The sequence below is a fragment of the Chamaea fasciata genome, unplaced genomic scaffold, assembly GCF_029207755.1.
Source record: "Chamaea fasciata isolate MVZ Bird 193981 ecotype frontalis unplaced genomic scaffold, bChaFas1.0.hap1 SCAF_1, whole genome shotgun sequence".
Lineage (NCBI taxonomy): Eukaryota > Metazoa > Chordata > Aves > Passeriformes > Sylviidae > Chamaea > Chamaea fasciata.
Window position 1 is genome coordinate 105,678,378 of NW_027094086.1, and position 19,915 is coordinate 105,698,292.

Below are 19,915 nucleotides of genomic sequence, written 5' to 3' on the forward strand. Positions count from 1 at the left end.
CTGATATCTGACTTTTCCAGAGAGCAAAAGCCACGAGTTGGGCACTCGTGTCCCCCCGGCGCTAGCGGGCGGCGGGGATGCTGAAGCCGCAGGGCCTGGAGCAGCCGGTACCCAGCGGCGGAGCCGGGCAGGGGGCGCGGAGCGGGGCTGCGGCCGCCTCCTCCCGGCGGGGCCCCGGCCCGGAGCGGCCCGGCTGGGTCGGGCTGGGCTCCGCCGCCGGCTCGCTCGCTTCGGGGCGAAGAGACGTCGCCGCCGCAGCGTGCCCGCTGCAGGGCTGCACAGCGGCGGCGGCTCTCTGGGAAGAGAAGCGGCATCAAAACATAAATAGCTATTCCAAAGGCAAGGAGGTAGCCTCAAATCCCTCATTTAGGAGCTGCAGGAGGCGGGACGCCAGGCGCACCCCCGCACGGGGGAAGCGGAGCGGCAGCGGGCGGAGGCGGGAGCGGGTGTCGACCCCCGCCCGCAGGTGCTACCGAGCCGCGGGACCCCTCGGCGGCGGCCGGCCCGGGGTTGCACATCGCGGCCCGGCCAGCAGGAGGAAGGAAGAGGAAGTGAGAGCGGCGGGTGCCTGTGCGAGCCCCGGGATGGGATAGCGCCGGGGGCAGCCCAGCGCACCGCACTGAGGCGGCGGCGGGAGCGGAGCGCGGCTCCCGCGGCAGGGGCGGCTGAGCGGCCCCGCTCTGCCCTGGGGCGGGGGCGCTGCCCACGCCGGAGGTAGGAGAGCCCCGGTCCGGCGCGAAGACGCGGCAGCGCTGGCCGGGCTGTGCGGGGAAGCGCGGAGAGGCACGGAGGGCAGCCGGGGGGGAGGAACGGGACGAGGCAGGCTGTCGGAGAGCCCCGCACCTGCCCGGGCGAGCGCCGCAGCCGCTCCCCACGGCGGGAGGTGCGGGGCGGGGGGCGGCCGCCGTCGCTGCGAGAAAGAGGAAGCGCAGCGCCGTGCTTGTCAGTGCGCCGGGGCCTCGGACGGCGGCTGCCGGCGGGGGGGCGGCCCGGCCCGACCCGCCTCGCCTCGCCTCGCACAGCGGCTCCTCCCGCCGCCCTGCCCTCTCCGCCGGCCCCCGGGCCGCTGCTGCCACAGCCGCCCGCTTTTCCCCGCCGCGACTTCGCCGGCGCCTCCGCCTCCTCCGCCGCCGCCTCCTCCCGCTCCGTCCCCGCCTCAGCCCCCTTCCGTGCCCCGGGCAACCCTGCCCGCCACCGGCTGCTTCTGGTGGCCGGAGGCCGCTGGCGGGGAGCGCGGACGGGAGCCGCGCATCTCCGGGCGCGGGGGGTGAGTGGTGGCGGGGCCTCGGCAGACCCGGCGGGACCGGCGCGGGGGCGGGGGCGGCGTGCGGGCCAGCAGCCGCGGCCGGAGCCGCGGGGGTTAATGCGCAGGGTCAGGCCCGGGCGGAGACTGCGGCCGCAGCAAGTGTCCGCACCGCCGCGGGCGCCGCTCGGGAGGAGAAGGCTCAACTTTGAAGCAAGTGCATCCCCGCAGCCAGCCGGCTCCGAGCTTGGCGTTGGTACCCAACCGCCGCTTCCGAGGGCATGCCTCCCCCTCGACCCGGCATCCGAGAGCTTCTTAGGGGGCGGGAGGGGGTGCGTGTGCTCCTTTTCCTAAGTTTATGCTCACACAAGTGATCGAACCGCTGATGAATTTCAGATGAAATGATTGTACTGAAATGTGGGTGGTGATTATGCAAAGCCACAGTGTGCAGCCTTGTAAAGCAAGTGGGTACTGGGTCTAAAAAGTTACATCCGTGAAGTTTTTTGGCTCAAAGCCTTTGCAAAGTTTATTTTGAATATCTTTTCCTTGCAGAACTAATACAACTGTTCAGCTCTCCCCTGAGAATGGTGTAAAGTAAATATAGGAGTTCCTGAAAAATAACAGTGAGTACATTTCAAATCATCAACGTTTTGTTGTTAACTTTAAAAGAATATCTCTTAACCTGCCAAGGCTCAAAATGTGTAACAAACACAGAGAGAATGCCAATGATAATAACGGTGCAGGAAATGTACCGTGTGTTAATTGCTTTAGTATAAACATGGTTGTCTATGAGCTGTGTTTCATGATACTGCAGTTATGGTGCAATTTCAGCAAGGGATGTTTTGAAGTGTATTTATTAGCAAATGGGATTTCTTTTGCTTTTATCCCTCAGCTGCCTGATTGCCCTTGGTTAAAGTATTTGTCTTTGGGAAGAGAGGGAAAACTGAGTAAGAACTGTGCTGAGTCCTGTATCTGTGACTGGGGATGTTGTTTCCTCCTCTTTCTCCTTGTCTGTTTCTCCTCCTTTCCCCCAAATGCGCGCACACATGCATGCCATCTCATCTTCAGTTATATAATCTTGTAGACATTTATGGATCATTCATTGTTCGTATTAGTCCCATTCTTTCCATGTCATTCCTGCTTGATTGAGTGGCTTAGGCAGAATATTACAGAGGAAAGAAAATACAGTGAAATTTACATAAAGTTCTTCCAGTTTGAGCAGCAAGTTTGCTGTCTTTGACGGTTTTCTTTCTCTAATTCCCACTTTTGTGGTAGTTTTTTTTGTTTGTTTGGGGTTTTTTTGGGTTGGTTTTTTTTTTTTAGCTTTATAAGTAGGTGGTAGGGATCTAATCTGATGACCGGTAACTAGATAAGGAGGAGGAACAGCAGCAGTGACAGCTTGCTGGTAAAAGTCCCTCTTGTTTACTGCTAGCAAAATATCCATTAACACACGTCATAAAGCTGTTAAAAGTACTGCAGCAGCTTTTAAAACTCACCAGTCAGAGAAAAGAAAGATTAGTCTGGTTAAAACAGGAACATGATGTGAAATGGGTATTAGTAAAAGATACTGTCAGTGCATCTGTCTGTGGATCTGAGTGTGCGAATTGACTTGTCTAGAGGCAAACCTGAATCACAATTTATTCATACTGGAAAGGTTGCATAGGGGTAGTTGACTTTATTTTCTCTTCTTTGTAATCTGTTTGAAACTCACTCTGCACTACAATACAGCTGCCTTATCTGTAGTTTGCAACTTCGCTTTGAATATCATGGTCTGAGGACTTGTTCTAATGAACGATTTGCTGATGGGGAGGAGGGGTAGAGGAAGGAGATCTGGTTTCCATACTTACCATTTTGATATTTTTCCTTATATTCTCCCCATGCCGGGAAAAAAACCTTAATAGGTGCAGAGTTCAGACAGGTTTTGCTGAGGGGAGAGGAACAGCTCTTACCTGCTTACTCTGTAGCAGTCTTGGTAAGCAAATGTATCTGCAGTTCTGCAGTTGTCATTATATAACCTGACCATTGGTGTTCTTAAAAGCAAGTACTTCCGTATTCTTGCTGTTTGGGTGCAACATATTGTGTTCTCCTGTAAAGTTATTTTTTAATGCCCTTTTACCCTGGTTGTCATCAAACAAAGCTTATTATGGGACGGAAAAGTGTAACTGTTGCTGAAACACTGCTGTGTGCATTGGACTTCCTGGCAGCAATGCTGTGAGGTAGTGAATTGCAGATCAAGAGTAACGTGGTGCCCCACCCTTCCTTCCGCTCTTTGTTTTTTTCTACCTAGTAGAAGTCCCTTTGATTTTAAGGTTTGGGCTCACAGACATGCGTTCTCACAGTGTCCAGCCTACTGAGTGGTGTTGGAGTATGATCTCATGTTTTCCATGTTGATACACAGGGAGCAGAGCTCCCATGTTCACACATAAGACTTGTTGCTTTCTTCTTTTGACACTCTAGATGGCTTCAGTATGTGATGGAGTTAGTGGCTAATGCCTATAGATTTAAGTGTAACTAGGAAAAGGTTTCCCCAGATCTCTGCCAGTGCACCTGCACACTAACATGCAGTGTTCTCCTGTTCCAATAACAAGCTTTGTTGTTGGTGGTAGTTTTTTTGTTTTGTTGTGATTTGATACATTGCCAGCCACAATGTTGCTAATTCTGTGATTCTCATATATGGATTTGCTTGGGACTTAGATGAAGCCATCCAGTATAATTTTCCTCTGGAGCTGAGATTTTGCTGTCACTTGATAGTCAGTTTCCTTGAAATAAACAATCTCTTTAAAATTTACTAGCTCTCTTTGTCATGCTGTGCTGTGAATGTTCAGCATGTCCTTGTATTAAAAGAACTCTCCGCATTTGTAGAAGGCGATGGGATTTTGGGAACCCCGGGAACTAGAAAACATCATGTACCCTTGAATCAAGCAAAAGTACTGTTGTCTCTTCTGGTCTGTTTCTCTGCACTGTTATACCCGGGTCTAGTAGACTTTCTCCTCTGCTGTGTCTCTGCACTGTCTGGAATGTTTAATTTGAGTGAGAATGGGTTGGTCAGATTTGACACCCCATTCAGTCATCATTCTATTAAAAAGATTTCAAATAAGGAAAAAGTCTTTAGTTATACTGTCTTTGTTGTTGTTCGAGCACTGGAATCTACAAATGGCTTTGTAACAGCTATCAGACCACTGTTCAGCAAGGTATGTGCTGTATCTTTAAAAGATTTCCCTGGTTTGAGTGAGGGTTTTTTTTTTAAGTTTCTTGTATTCGTGGCAAGAGGAATGTGCCAAGTACACGTTGTTAAACTTGTGTCAATTTAACAGAGCAACTGTTTAAAGGATTTAGAATAATTTTTCTTCTACTTAAGTCAGTCACCTTTTTTTTTTTTCCTTTTATTTTTTCTCCTCTCTCTTCAAATATAACACTGGAAAAGGAAAGAGAAACTAAAAGCAATTTGCAGAAGTCAGAATGTTGGCAAGTATTTGATAGTACTGATCTAAGAGAAGATATTATATATGTGACACTTAAATAAACTGCATGCATATGGTTTTAGAGAGACTGATGGAAGAAAAGTCACAGTCTTGCAAAGCTGTCTTTTGCTCAGCATTTTTGCATCAAGCTGTTTGCAAGAATTTGGTTTGGTGGTGTGATCTTTCATTATTGCAAGTGTGAGACACAAAAGAGAGATTGAAGATAATGTCATACCCTTCCTGCTAGCTTCCTCTGTTTTCTGATCGCTGTTAACATTGAAGAGGAATATTAATGAAAAGTCTATGCTCCAGGGGATAGCTAGCATGCTTCGTCTTCTCTCCATTTCAAATTTGACTGAGGAAAACTTCCGTGTTCTGGGCAGACACTTAGTGGCTGGTGCCACAGGTGTGGTGCCCATCAGTAAGTAAGGTATTGATTTCTCAAGCTGCTGAGCAGATGGCTTTGTAAAGCACATGCCTGCACCCAAGAGCAAGGTGAACAGGGATTCACGTGGTGCTTGTTTGCAAACCCTTGAAAGTGCATTGATTTATTTTTCCTAATGGCAGGTTTCCAGTGGGAGTATTTGATTTGTCTGCAGTTGGCTTATTGTCAATGCCTGCTAGGAGAGGAAAGTTAATTGTGAGAACTTAGTGGACAAGGCATTTTTTTGTTCAGCAATAGATCACACTATGATGAAGACCTGTAGGTACTGCTGGTAGGGATCCCTTATAGAAAAGTGTTTTTGTTAATGTACAAGTGAACTCACTTTGGTGCATTTCTAGGGAGCAGGCTATGGAGTTCTTCAGAAAGCTGAGTATACTACCTGGAGATGTTATGAAAATATGATAAAGGACCTATTCTTACCACCTTTGAGGACGTAAGTCTTCTTACTGCTGTTTCTGCTGGGTTCCATTTACAGTAAAATAACACTGCAGAACTCCACAGAAGCTAGTACTAGCAGAAGGGAGGGAGTGGGAACTACAAGTCAGTGCTTAGGGGAAAGACTTCCCCTTTCAGATGGAATTAAGTTGGTTTAAAATGTTAGTGAAACATCATCTTCAGTAAGGAGGCTGGGGATGGGGGAGGTGTGAGAGGGTGGAAAATAAGAAAACAAATTATTCCCAAACAGGTTTATTACCAAACTACATCTGTCTCTTGGCTGTGTGCATTTTCTGTTTTGCTTCTGCTTTCCTTCTGATTTTTATTACTTTGAGTTAAACTCTCCTTGTAACTTCTTCCTTTGCATTTGCCATTTCTGCTTTAGTACCTTATTCTTTGCTATTTCTCTGTGCCAGCACTCATGATTTTAAGGTCTTTGCCCAGTCCTTAAATTCTTTATCCTGGGAACCCTTAGATTTTTATTCACATAAATAATTCTATTTAGGATTTTCAAGAAAAGCTGTGGCCTGAAGTGTGTATCATCTTCTAGCTCCAAGGGTTTATTGTGCATTCCTAATTTATGGTTGGCATATGAAGTATAAGTATAACTCTGAAATACTGTGTCATCAGGGACAGTGTAATTTCTTTATCAGCTACATGGATGCACATATAATAACCTGGCTTTTTTTCTTGTTGAGCTTGCTTCAACTGAAAGGGAGGACAGGTCACTGCTTCTAAGAGAGCTTCAGATTCTGAAGATGTGATGGCATTAAACTCCCATTTTTTAATACAGCAGAGGAAGCTTGCTTGAAGATCATCTAATTTACCAGAGCTTTTGTGGAAATCAGAGAGTGTGCATGAACTTGGACAAAGTGCTCTGTGTAGACCATATTTTCCTTAATGAAAATGTATGAAGTTGACAACCCATATCAAATACATCCAACATCTTGAAGTTACACAAGAGGAGGGATATGCAGGGTCTGAAGACAGGCTCAAATTATAGTCAGCACTTCAGCCTAGCTCCTTCAGCTGAGATTTTTGTGTGTTGTCTGAGATTAAATGACTGGTGCTTTTCAAAGGTGGTTTACTTCTAGCTCATTCTCAGCCTCATAGTAAAAATGAGAAGAGTCAGGTCTCCTGATGTAGTCTGTTGGAAACTTCCATAAAATTCAGTATGTTTTTTTCCTTTCCTGTGACCACGCACATGTTGTAAGCACTTCATGCATTTGTTTGAGGACTTGAAATCTATTCCTTCTGATGGTGACTTGATCTTTTATGTAGTAATAGGAGTTTCCCCAACAGTCTAACTGTTGGGGAATTAGGAGATAGATTTTTTTTTTTATGTAGTTAAAACAATTTTTTCTGTGTTTTGGAGTGATGGAAAGAGTTCAGCAAAACCAATGTTTCAATAAACTCCTACAAAATGCAGTTGTTTTAACACTTTCTTCCATACAGATTTGTTTTAACTAGCTATTCATATATTCTCAGAACATACATGCATTCTGCTGCTTGAATTTTTAGCTGAAGTGAAACTATTGATAGCCTATTTTTCATTCTCTTCAGCCAACGTACATTAATCATATAGTCCAGCAGAAGTTTGAGGGATACAAGGGTTTTGGCAAAGATACCTCATGTTAGCAGTTCAGGCTTTCTGTCTGGCTAGACTGGCAATTTGCAGTATTCTTCACCGAATTTTGTTGATGTGAATATAGCAGGGGTGACTCTTTAAATTGCTGCTTCATATTTTAGGACAGTCAGTAATCTACTGAGGTTGGATTATGAGGAATTTATAACTGTTCATATAATACCCTCTGGCCAAACAATAAATTTGATTTGCACATTTTTTTCTCTAATAATAAGAAGAGAAAAATGTCTGTGACACAGGTTGATATAATACAATTTTTACTCTTGGTGCCCATGAATGTACTTGTTACCTACCAGTGCAGTCTTTTCCATTGCTTTGCTTTCTGGTACAATTGTCACATTAATTTTCATAGCAACAGTTGTGGCTTCAGCTGGAAATTGAAACTTAATAAATGTTGGCTCAGCGCATGGACTTTTGGACAAACTTTTTCAGTAACACTGAGCCAAACCAAGTGAAAAAAAAAAATCCTAAGTCTAAGTACTTGTCCTTGGATTCTGGAAAAGATATCTGGTACACCCTTTGGTCACTAGGCTGTTAAAATGTTGGAGTAGTGGTGTTTGTCTTTTTTTTTTTTTTTCCTCCCCCTCCCAAGTTTTCTTTTTTTTTCCCTCTTCCCTTCAAGCACCAGCAGACTCATCTGTTGAAACTCTACCTCCTGTGGTTCAAGTACATTCCTCCTATCAACCTTTTCACCCCACCTCCCACTGTCCCTCTTCACACATGCGCTGAAATCTCTTCTGCTTACCAAACTCACAAAATTCAGGCCTAGATGTGGGGTCTGATTCTGAGCTCTACTTAATATAGGTCTAAAATCTCTTCTGTAGATATGCATAACTTCTTTTGTTGTGCTTAATCATCTTTTTCTTAAAAAAAACAAACAAAACAAAACAACCTCAGAAGTTCCATTGGAAACCAAAAGACACATTTGGTGTGGTGGTTGCAACTACTCAGGAAAAGGGAGAAAGGGGGAGAAAAAGGAGCCAGTCAACCAAATAGTCTACAAAACAAAATGAAAAGCTCTTTTTCATTTTGGACCACTTAAAACAATTTTAACCATATTTATGGCAAATAAGGATTTGACAGCTAGTGTCAATTCCAGAAAATGAGGGAAAGAGCATAAAAAAAATCATTCAGACCTTGAAAAAAATACCATGTTGTTTGTTTTTAGTTTTGTTTCTTTTCTATTGTAACTAATGTTAGAAGTAGGTCAGTTTATGTGGTCTTTTTTGAAATGACTGATTTTCATATTTTGGAGCTAAAATTGAAACTTTTTAAAAAGTGCAAACATGGAAAGCAATATTGAAAGAGGAAAATCATCTCGTACCCTGTGCTGCTCTGAGCCTCTCTCTGTCTTGGCTTTTTTCTCTGCCATGTTTGGACAAACTGGAAACTTGGGCATCTGTTCTGCCCTCTGTATGAAATGGTGATTTCAGTCTGTATTTCTTGGATTAGCCTTAATATGTAACCATATACAGCATCTTCCATAAACTTTTAAAATATCCAATAGTCTGGGCTTTTATTTCTTGACCTGCTAAAAATAGCCCATTTTTTCCTTCAGCTACCTTAGGAATTTAGCTTGTTGGAAAAGTGTCCGGGCGTCTATGGGGGTTACAAGAGTTGGTCGTGTCATACTGTGTTGGGATGATTTTCTGGAAGGTAGAGGTTGCAAAGACTTCATCCCCTGCAGCTGTAAGTGAATCAGAAGACACATTATGATAAAGGAGAAATGTCTGCTGAGGCAGAAGGGGAAAAAAATGCATTATTTTAAATCCAAGTTGGAATTCGAGTTCTATTTTGAAACAAATACATAAATAAAATGATCTTGGGGTGTTTACACTGGGCTTTTAAATTGGTCTGCCAGCTCATAGGCCAAAGGGATCAAACCATCCATGATTCAGTGGTATGTGGATTGAAGTTAAACCAGTAGGTTTTAAGATTTTTTTTCTATGTGCTCCAAATTGCTTAAATTTTGTAAAATTATTACTTTCACTCTAGAGATGGAGAGGCTTTTAACTTTAAATTAATTCTGTATAATTAATATACGAAGATTGAAAAAACCAACTGTACTGGCCTATAGGCTACGTTTTCTAATTAAAGCAATGATGGCATAAAGGAAAAAGCAGTTGGACTTCCCTCCTCTAAATCAGTACATAGAGAACCACCAAACTAGACTAGAAAATCAAACTTAAGTCAACCCATAGGTCCTTTGTTTCCAAATAATTGTTCTTGCTATGTTCATTGGTCTTCATAAGCTTGGCTAAGGGGATAAGCCTTGCTTTCCTGTTCTGGGGCTTTTCCCTCTTGATCTATTGAAATTCAGGGTTAATGGCCCCCTTTGGAGAATGTCCTGAGGGTAGCTGTCTCCTCTGTAACAAAGAAGCCCCAGCTGTGGATGTGGACTGAACGGAGAGGTAGTCTCTCAGGCTAGCAATTTGGGGCCATTTAGAAGAATCAGTAGTTTTAATTTAATTTGGAAATGGTAAGCCTGAGCCAGCACAGTTTTCATACTGCTGATGTCTTCCTTTTCAATTCAGACAGAACCTGGGCAGGACCAGTGTTTTCTGCTACAGGTGGTTTGTGAGATTTGTAACTTCAGTAGAATGACATTGTGCAACTATGTAGTTTTAACGTGATGGATGAGACTTGTAAATCACTGGTTTGAGAATGTAGTTTTGGTCTTTTCATCAAGTAAGGACTGGTGCTCTGAGTGAGTGCATCCTCAGGATGGCTGCCCTCCAGTGTTTCAACGCTAGCAGGGTTCCAACAGGAAGGATGGAGAGGGGAATTCAGGTGTGCCACACAGTTCAGATTCTGGTAAGAAGTGCATAAAACCGCTCATAAAATGTTTTCTGCATTTTCTAGCTTCTTCATCCCAATCTGTTTCCAGCAGCCTCTTCTCTGTCAAGATAGACAAGTGTTAGTTATGGGTGTGTAATTACAGCTATGCATGTAATTAACTGTGTTATCACTAGTAGCCAAAGGGAAAGAGAGTTTTGGGTTTTCAGTGTGGTGGTCCATGTGTGTTGTCATTTCATATACATGCTACATGGGACAAGAGGCATGGTTTAGAGAAGCCTTGGGAGAAAAATATCTTTTTTTAAAACTTAATCTGGGCCACAGAACAATTTGGGATGAAAGGGAACTTTAAAGATCATCTAGTCCAAACTTCAGGACCTATTGTTTTTTTCAAAAGTAGTACCACTGGAAAAAAGAGTTAATCAGTCAAATGCTAGCTTGTGAGAACTGCAGCAAGATCTCTTAATTTACATGTATTTACCAAAAGAGAAAGACAAGTCTGATCAGTGTTTTCACTTGAACTTCACTTGTTCTATGGGAGAAGTTACAAGTGAGAGCAAGGCAAGGTTGTATTCTGTATTCATAAAGATAACCTGAAGTATTTAGGGAGCTTGGAGGTTGTTTTGAGCATCTTCTCAACATTAATTTAAAAAATACAAGGGTAGACAATAGGCCAAATGTAGACAAAGAGATATATTTGCAAGCTATTTTCTGAATAAAATCTGGGAATTGCCTTCCCTGGGGACAGCATGGACAGCATGTGTCAGATTGTAATACAAAGTTCCTGCTGTAATTGTAGTGCTTTGGTGAGATGATTTAGCCAAACAGGGCAGAAAAAATCTGCAATCAATTTTTTTCAGATACAGGCAGAACTGAACTGCTCTATCTGTTGAATTATATAGTGGAATTCCCACCAGACACTGGGAGAAGCTCCGGGCTGCCCCATTTAGGTTTGACTGTCCAGCATTTGTATTGAATAAACCTACATACCAACTGTAGGTAGAAGTTCTCAAACTCTCTTAGTATGTGCTAAAGGCAAAAAAAAAAGCATTTAAAAAGTGTTAAATTCAGTTTGAGAAATGTGCTATTGTTTTAATTTTTTATTCTGATGGTGGCACAAAGCCTAGTGAACATGAAGTCAAAGAAAAAAAGGACATTTTAGAAGGCACTTTGTCAATGGAAATGAACACAGGTGGTTTTAAAATATTACTGGACAGCTGACATGAGCTCTTAAAGGAGTGTACATAAAGACTCTCTGGAGATACTTATTTCATGAGTGAAGGACCATCTCTCCTTCTTCTCTGAATGAGAGCAGATTGTTCTGTATTAAAGGTTGTCCATAGATAAAAGACCACGAAGTAGCAATATGATTTAGTTGAAAAATACTAATCCTTGACATTCTCCATAATTTTCTATTATGTATTCATACTGATTTCATGTTGGGATATCTACACTTGAAACCAAAAAAAGTCCCTCTGAATGTTTGGATTTTTATGTGTGTGTTTGGTTTGGAGTTTGCTTGTTTGTTTTATTTCAAAAGAAAAAAAAATCTGTAGGGTTTTGATATCTTAATGGAGAATCCTGTGCAGGGATTATTGTAGTCTTGTACAGTGAAAGCTGGTAATAACTCGCCATAATACTTCCACTAAAAATGTTAAGCAAGTAATTCTGAACAGCTTGCATAACTCAGTTTCTCTTGCTAAAAATAAAGTCACTCAGTACAGTGGTGCTACACCTCTAGCGTTTGGCCTTTAGAAGTAGAAGAAAGAGAGTTCTTGCAGTTACACAGTGCTGTAAACGTTGCTTCTTCAGTTGTGAGCTGTGTGTAGCATCTTTGTGCACACAGTCACAGCTCAACGCTTTAAGTCTTGAATGAAAAAAAATTAGGTTGAAGAAAGGAAGGCACCTTCCTTGAATTGTGTAGGAAATTGATGCAGACTTAAAATATGCAGAGTTACTTTTCCCTTTCTAAGGTCTAAAACTGGTCTTCACCTACTTCTGGTCCCATTGAGGAACTAAGGAAATTAGTGAAAGTTGCATGTGATACATGTGATAATTCCAAAGGCTTTTGCTATTTTGCAGAACAATCTGGATACCTCAGGGGAAGAAGTTACCTGCTTCTTTCCCACTGGTATGCTACTAAAGTAGAGTAAGTATGCAGGAAGAGAAGGAGCTTCTCTCATTTTTTGTTAGTAGTGCAACTTTGTCTTGGGAGCAGCAGCTTCCCTGTTGTTACCCTTGCAGACAAAAAGATGGGGTTGCTGAGATATTGGCATCAAATAACGTGTCTTTCTGCAGTAGTTATTTTAAAGTATTTCTGACAAGAAATGGTGTCATTCTGCAATTGTCAATGGCTTGCCTTGCACAATTGTTACAAGAAGAGCAAGACTGTATTAGGAAGAACCAGCAGAAATTTGTAGCGTTTGGCCTCACCATTTGCTTCTGCAGAAATGAGCTACAAATACTAGAATGTTATTTACATCTATGAGTATATGAATCAGCAATGTAATGTTTTACTTCTATTCTGCAGAGCATTTTATGTAGATAGGAGGAGCAGGTGTTCATTACTGGTGAAAAGTGTTTTACGTTAGCTGCCCCTTTGGAAAGGAAATTTTATGTGTTTATATTTAAAAGCTGCCAATGCCAGAGGCATTTTTTTTATTATTATTCTCATTTTAAAAACCATGTCTTGGACTTCCTTATCTCCTCTTTAAAAAAAAAAAAAAATTGTTCAGTTTCAGACTCTGTTGGAACTGTATGGCCAGGAGCCTTCCTGGCCTCTGGCACTTATCAACAGAAAATGCAGCTCTTGAAAGAATGGATTATAGTTGTGGAAGGGCTACTGGAGAGGGGAGAGGATACCAGGACTGGCAGTGAAAGGCAGAACTTGGCATTGCAAAGAAACGTCAGAAAAAACATTCAGGTTCCTTGAAGCTTTTGATGATGGTAGAATAAGGTTGAATGAAGGAGGAGAAAAGAGAAATAAAACGCGTGGAAGGGGAATGCATTAGCAGGCCCCAAAAGTGGGGGGGAAGGTATTGTCGAGGTTATTTAGGTCCTGTCTCTTTTGCAAGATAAGCCTGAAAGAGGGAATTTGTGATCTCCAGTGTTTCAGTTTAGGAATTTAAATCTGTGATACGTAATTTTGGGGGCTTCCCCCACACAAAGTCACATGAGCTTAGTCTGTCAGGCATATGAAAACTGAGGCTGAATGTACTGAGCTGTTGTGTAACCTATAACTGACTGGAGAGCAGAAGAGCGGGACACAATGGCACATGTGATAGGTAAATATTCCTCAGTCCTCCACAGCTCTAACACATGCTCATTTTTATAGAATACGTTGCCCAGCTGGATGCAGGATCACTAGCTGGTGGCAGGGCAGGACTGTGGCAAGTCTGCAAACAACCTTTGCATCCTCTGGGGAGAATGATGAAGCCCGAGTTGCGTCTTGGATTGCCCTGTAGGTCAGGAGGCATAGAAACTGTCTGCTGCTTCAGAACAGTCACTGGGCTTTCATTCCTTTTCTTTTTATTTCTTCCCTCTCCATCCTTTCTGTCTGCTGTTGCAGAGCCTGTTTGAGTCCTCAGCAGACAGCATTACGGGTTGTCTACCATAAGGCTGCAGTGGGAGTAAGGAAGCTCTTGAGCTTTTAAGGCCAATCCTAGATTATTCTGGGTCCTTTAAGGTGGGTGGGTGGGTGTGAAGACAGGAAAGATTCTTATTAAATTACAATTAAATACGAACTTAACTTTTGCTCCTGTTAATTCAACACAAACCAAGAAAGAATATGGGTCATATTCTTTTTTGAAGTACAGGTATGAGTAATGATGGAGAAAATAAATGCACAGGGTCAGATCAGCCAGGTGGGAAGCACCCATCTTGTGCAGCTGCAGCTATGCTTCTGACCACAGCTACATTCTGAACAGCTTGCAAAGCCTTGCTATGAAGATTTTTGCTATTTAGACAACAAGAGATTGTAATCTGCACTCAGGAAGCATTCTTTTAATCAAAATATCTGGCTTTTACATCCATGCACACACATGCATGTGTGCAAACCTGCAGTACAACAGCACAGAGGGGTCTGTGCTTATTATTTTAGTGGTAGCAAATATTAAGAAATTAGCCACTAAAGTAGATGAAAACTGAGTTCCTGCAAATTTAATTGGAAGTGTGGTTGGATAAAGGACACAGGCATGTGGCTGTGTTCTTTATCAAATAAACCTGAAGTCTGCTGGCTTAATGGTTTTCATCTAATTTCACTGGCCTTTGACCTTGAGAATTTTGTATAGCTAATCAGCCACTAGTGAATTACTTGCTATTCATTTCAGAGATTGACTATGCTACAAAAATTGTGATGTCTGTCTCATAGTGAGGATGAACATTATGCTGGAGCAGTTGGGTGTCTCAAGTGTGTAGTGAGGCACAGAGTCAAAGCCAGGCTGCTCTATGCTGCTGTAAACACATCTCTGCATTGCTATTGGAGCATGATTGCGTGGATTATACTGTTGCTCTCAGAAAATATTGGGGCTTGTTTCCTAAGTATTTGTTGGAGGGTCACCTTTTAAGTGTTGAACATCATTTGTAATTAAGGGATCTTAGCATATTTTCTTAAAAGCTTAAATTACACAGTCGTCCATGCTGTTCTGACATCTACTTTAGGAAAGGATGCCAGATATCAGGGTAATAGGCAACACATATGAAAATTTTCTCTAAATGTTGTTGCAAGGCCTGTGGAAATGAGTGGATCTCCAGAGTGTTAAAAGAGAATAAAGTTTTATTGCTTGCTGTAAAGCTACTGGTGGAGGGAGTAGTTACACTAAAGCAAGGTGAAGCTGAAATTTAAACAGAGCTGTCTGTTCTACTCCGTATAGGTAGATCCATGCAGGTATACTTCTTCTGGAATAAGCACCTTTTTAGAAGACCTTGGAGAGGAAATGCAGTGAGTTAGTGTGTAGATTAGTTTATGGGCTCGTGGATAAACTTAGATTCTTTTCGTATGCTTACTCCCGAAGAGGAGCCACACTGTCTTGAGCATGTAGCATTTTACTTTAACTGCAAATTTTATCATGGAGTCAGGCAAAATGAGGAGAGAGGAATGAGTGTTTGCAGATATAACTTATCCTGCCTGTTTGGCAGTTCTAAGTATCAGCAGCATGTGGAGAGTTACTGGCAGGCCTACAGGTAGTGTGGAGCTCCAGCAGTGTGACTGCCAGTGAAGCCAGCGCTTACTAATAACTGACTAATTGTTTCTGTCACACCTGCACAAGCCTTTCTATCTCTCTGAAACACATTAGCATTCATGAGAAGTTATTGAACCATGATGAATCACAAACGCATTTTAAGTAATCCTTTTGTGATTCTCCTCAGGCCAAGTACACCTTTTCTAAACAATATCTTATTTTTCTACCTCATGAAATGTTGCATTTTGTTTAGCCAGGGAACTGAAAGTCAGAGAAATGAAACCCTCTCTGTGTATTCAGGCTTACCTTTTAATGGGGACTTTGTATTCTTGCTTCTAATATTTTACCTCTGAGCTTCCTGTGATTAGATTAAAAAGCTCTGATCTATGCTGGTTTTATTAATGCAGTAATATGGCTAGATCACATAATGTGGCACATCAGTTGTGCAGCTTTGGATGCCAGTTCTGCCACCTCCCTGGGTGTTCACCCAGTTAACAGCCAATTTCCACAGAGGGCTGTGTCCGTCTCAGTATTGCTCATTGAGTCAGATGATGGTTACTTGAACTGCATGGGAACTTCACAAGCCTTTTCCATATGAGAGTGCCTATGCTATTCCAGGATCTTGCTGTGATCTCACCAGTACATGCCTGCCAAGTGCTTAGTTTGATTTACTGTTCTCATTTTCAATGTAGACTTAGACAATCATGAAAGGAACGATTAAATCAGAGTGGGAATGACTATGCAAATAGCTGATGGAAGTGTAAGAGTGAATAGCAACAGCTATAGAGTTTTTTTAACTTAAGTTATTTATTTGAAAAATTATTTGATGATAAGGTTGATCAAAAATGATCTGTTTTGTTAGGGCTGAAAGGAGATCTTGTGCAATGAAATGGAAGTTTTAGCTGAAATCACATATAAAAGAGAATCTTGGGTATAACTGGTGTTTCCAGCATGCTAAGCCAAAACTTCAGGATGGATTTCTGCTGGCAAGGTGTTGTATTAGGTATGGAGAGCAAGCTGATCTGCTGCTTGAAAGAATTGGGCCATTCCTGCCATCCTCTGAAGTTTTAGCCTGGTACCCCGAGAAACAGCAACAGATTCTGTTGCTTCTGTGTATGGGATCTGTGTCTCTTTCCTCCTTTTCTACTCTACTTTTAAATTGTCAGCTGATTCCAACCAAGTCCATAGAGCAATAGAGGTCCCAAAGATGCAAAGTTCAGACAGGTTTTTGAAAGCAGGAAATTGGGCAGAGCAAAAATTCTAGGGGAAAGGTTCTGGAGTGAACCTGATTAAACAGCTAGAAACCTGCACCAGGAATTCACATGGGTTTACCTTACCCCTGCTGCTCACATGGAGGCTCTTTGCTCTCTTTGGTTAGACAAACGTATGAGAAAACAATCTTTTTCTTTTTTAAAGAAAAAATGAAATTAAAGCCCTAAAAGGCAAAACTTGTACTAAAATTAGATTGTCATCTCTTAACTTACCTGACTTCTGCCCTGGAACTTGCAGGGTGTGACTTTACACAAAGCCTCATTGTCAGTGTAGAAACCTCTAGATAAGTGAGATTCAGGCTGCTTTAGCAATTTTATCAAAGTGTTTAAATAAAAATACCGGTAAGCACTCACTTTAAACATTAAAAACTTCAAAATGCCAATGAAGCATTATATTTTAGACACTCTTAGGCAGTCCTGTTCTGCTCATGAAAAAGTATTGCTAATGAAGGAGACCTAACAAAACAAAAAAAAAAGGTACTGTGCGTCCATATGGGAGAGTTCTGTGCAGATGGTAGACAAATACAGAGGAACAGCTATAAAATCCTGCTGTAATGAAGAGCTCAACTAAAAAGAAATTTTCACTGCCCAGTAAGGATGGATTACAAATTAATATTGTGTTTGTTAGGCAGTTGTTTGGAGCTTTAAAACATCCTAAAGCACAAACTCATGTTGTGAAGTTTTACTGTAACTTTAAAGTCCACAGGTTGGTTTTTTGTCTTTTTATAAACATTTTAAATTCTACAGGGACGTTGAAGGGAAAAACATGATGGTTAATGAAAATAGGATGTTAATTGTTTCCAAATGCTGGCTTGCTCGTGAAGTAGAATTTATCTCCAGTTGGAGGAGCCATGTAAATTCGGATGATCAAAGGCAATCAAGACACCAGATGAAGTCTTAGACCTGGTCTGATAGCAGCTTCTGCTATACCTTTCCTCAGGCCTCGGTGGCTTTGTTCTTCTTTTTTGACCTGCAGCTAGCCAAGGGCCTGACCAGGCTGACATTTCTAGCTGGGGCTAGGAGAAGGAACTTGGGGATCTTGTTTTTTCCTCCTGGCCAATTGCGCCAGAAGGTGACTTTCTTCTGCTCATAGATAAAATGAGAAGGTACTGTAAGTCAGTATCTCTCTAATTTTTTAAATAATTACTTCCCCATCCCCATGTTTAGCATAAATTTCCTCTTCAGTTTGAGCACACCATGCTCCCTTGAGTTTCTGTGTCTCCCCATTCTAACACTTTAGATTTATTAAGGACCTTTTTTTGTTGATACTCTTCTACTTTAAGCCCTTGTAGGAGCAAGACTTATTGACTGTCGAAATGTACAGTCACCAATTGAAATATAGCTGTCACTCTTGGCTATATTTTAGTCCACTCCAGTCCCAGCTGCCTTTCTTGCTTCAGTCTCTGAGGTTTTGTCTTTTCAGCCCTATGTGTTTAAATTCTCACGTCCATCTCATTTACAGATCTTAAAATTAGATTTATTTTCAAAGTCCTTTTTGAGAAGAAATGTGTGGGAATGTGTGTATTAACCGTAAAAAAATGTCAGTCTTTTGGGAACCACATCATTTTACAGTTTGTGTTCCTACCTACTGATATTTTTAACTAGGCCATGCTTTCCTTTCTTTCCTTCCCCCCACCCTCAGGGACCACTATTTGAGGTGAACTTTCTTCCTTTAGGATTTTGAATCCCAGTTAGAGCAGAACTGTTCGTCTTTTACAGACATTAATTCTGGGTTACCGCTTCTGTAGCAGTCCTGAGTATTATATGCCTCTTCTGGGTTTGTGGGTTAATGTTAATTTAATGCAATTAGTTTCAGCTGCTGTCTATTCCCTTTAAGTCCTATACTCTGCTGTGCTAAGCTAATGAAACACAGCTATTGTGGTGTACTCTGCTTCTCTGCTTACTAAAGGCTGCTGTAATGTGGAACGCAGTAACTGAAAGAGATTTTCCTGTCTGCAGCACATGAAAGTTCGTAAAGGGCTGTGAGATTCTTTGCCCTTCTAAATACATTCTTTTGCTTAGTCTTTTGCCACTTCCTTATGTTTGGAATCTCCTTGTATCTTATGTGTCTTGATTTTATTAAGAAAACCCCAAAGTCTTAAAGTGAGTTGGTAATGGTATGAAAGGAAGGAGATTAAAAGATTCTGGTTTGCTAGTTCACCTTTCACTCCAGTGCAGATGCATCTTGAGCATCTCTTACATGTTTTAAGAGCCATATGTTCAGGATGGCAGAAGTTACAATGGTTCTTACACAGAGAGCATCTGAAAGATGTATTTCAGGAGATTTGTCGTGGTCAGGCTCTTGATAGCTTATCACAACGAGAATCGCTGTGCTCCCAGGGCTGGACTGCTTTCTGTATAAGCTAAAGATGCCCACCTACTTGAGGAGGGTGCAGGATTCAACTTGAAGTCAGCAAGATGACTTCACTGCTGTATCATGTAGGAGGAGAGGATTCACTGCAAGGGAGGCAACATATGTTTAAACTTAAATATCGTATAATTAGCCAAACTGGCAAAGGAAACTGTGAACAACATAAGGAATATGTATTAAGTCCATTTTATGATGTTTAAAGATTTCCCTAGTGTAGGAACCCCCACTCCAATATTAATATTTTAAAAATGTTCTTATCCTACTAATATATACATTTGACTTTGTCAGCAGTAGTTATGTTAGCAAGAGTTGAAGCTTGGTTTGTTCAGTTTCTTCCCCAGGTGTGTTGATACACCTGTTGTGGTGGGGAATAAGCTCAGTCTGGGAAACCATCCAAGTTAAAAATAAATTTTTTCGTTTTATTCAGCTTATTTTTTTGCTTGCTGGAGGCTTGGATCAGTTTCCCATGTCACAGCACAAATGCTTTGCCTAATGTGACTGAAGGGCTCTGCTAGAGGAAGGGGATAAAGCAGGAGAGAAGGGGGAAGAAAGGACATGAATGGAAAACTTGGCCCCTGGGAGAAATGCCTCTGCAAATAGACCTATAGGGGAGATCGTAGGCGTCAGTAAAGATGTAGCAAACTTGTGAATGAGAGCAACATGCCACTCTTCCAGCTGTACATATTTTTAAATAATATTAGCAGGTTTAACTGTGTGGGTATTTTTCATTATTTAAGTGAAAAGACGATTTTATTCTTGGCATGGCAGATCCTAGTAAAATCAGCAAATCAGCCTCCTTTCTTTTTTTTTTTTTTTTTTCCCTAACTAACATATTATTCAAGCCTATAGGCTGTTTTTCACCAAAATTAGCAAGAGGCAGTCACTGCCTTGAAGATATTGGCCTATTTGAATAAGATCATACCGAATCAGGTCATACAGAGTCTGGGAGAGGAGCAGTGGCATCAAAAAGCAGTTTGGCCAAGTTCTGTAAGTGGGTCAGAAGCTGAGTCAGTCACCAAGGCAGGTCTCCCATATCTATTAGATTTCCTATTCCTAGCCCTGTCACAC

The 19,915-nt window shown here is 42.0% G+C and overlaps 1 protein-coding gene across 6 annotated transcripts in view; it reads left to right on the forward strand.

Annotated features, from left to right (window-relative positions):
* Positions 1–380: 380 nt before the first annotated feature.
* ELMO1 (engulfment and cell motility 1) overlaps positions 381–19,915 on the forward strand; it is a 304,867-nt gene continuing 285,332 nt past the window's right edge. For 2 of the 6 annotated variants that reach the window (XM_066192190.1, XM_066192232.1), the window contains exons 1-2: positions 1,118–1,267; positions 1,796–1,866. The gene's annotated coding sequence lies outside the window, so the exon portion shown is untranslated. Of the gene's footprint in view, positions 715–1,117; positions 1,268–1,515; positions 1,576–1,795; positions 1,867–5,565; positions 5,583–19,915 lie in introns of those variants that run through there. The other 4 variants (XM_066192198.1, XM_066192206.1, XM_066192224.1 and 1 more) reach the window with 4 other exon arrangements.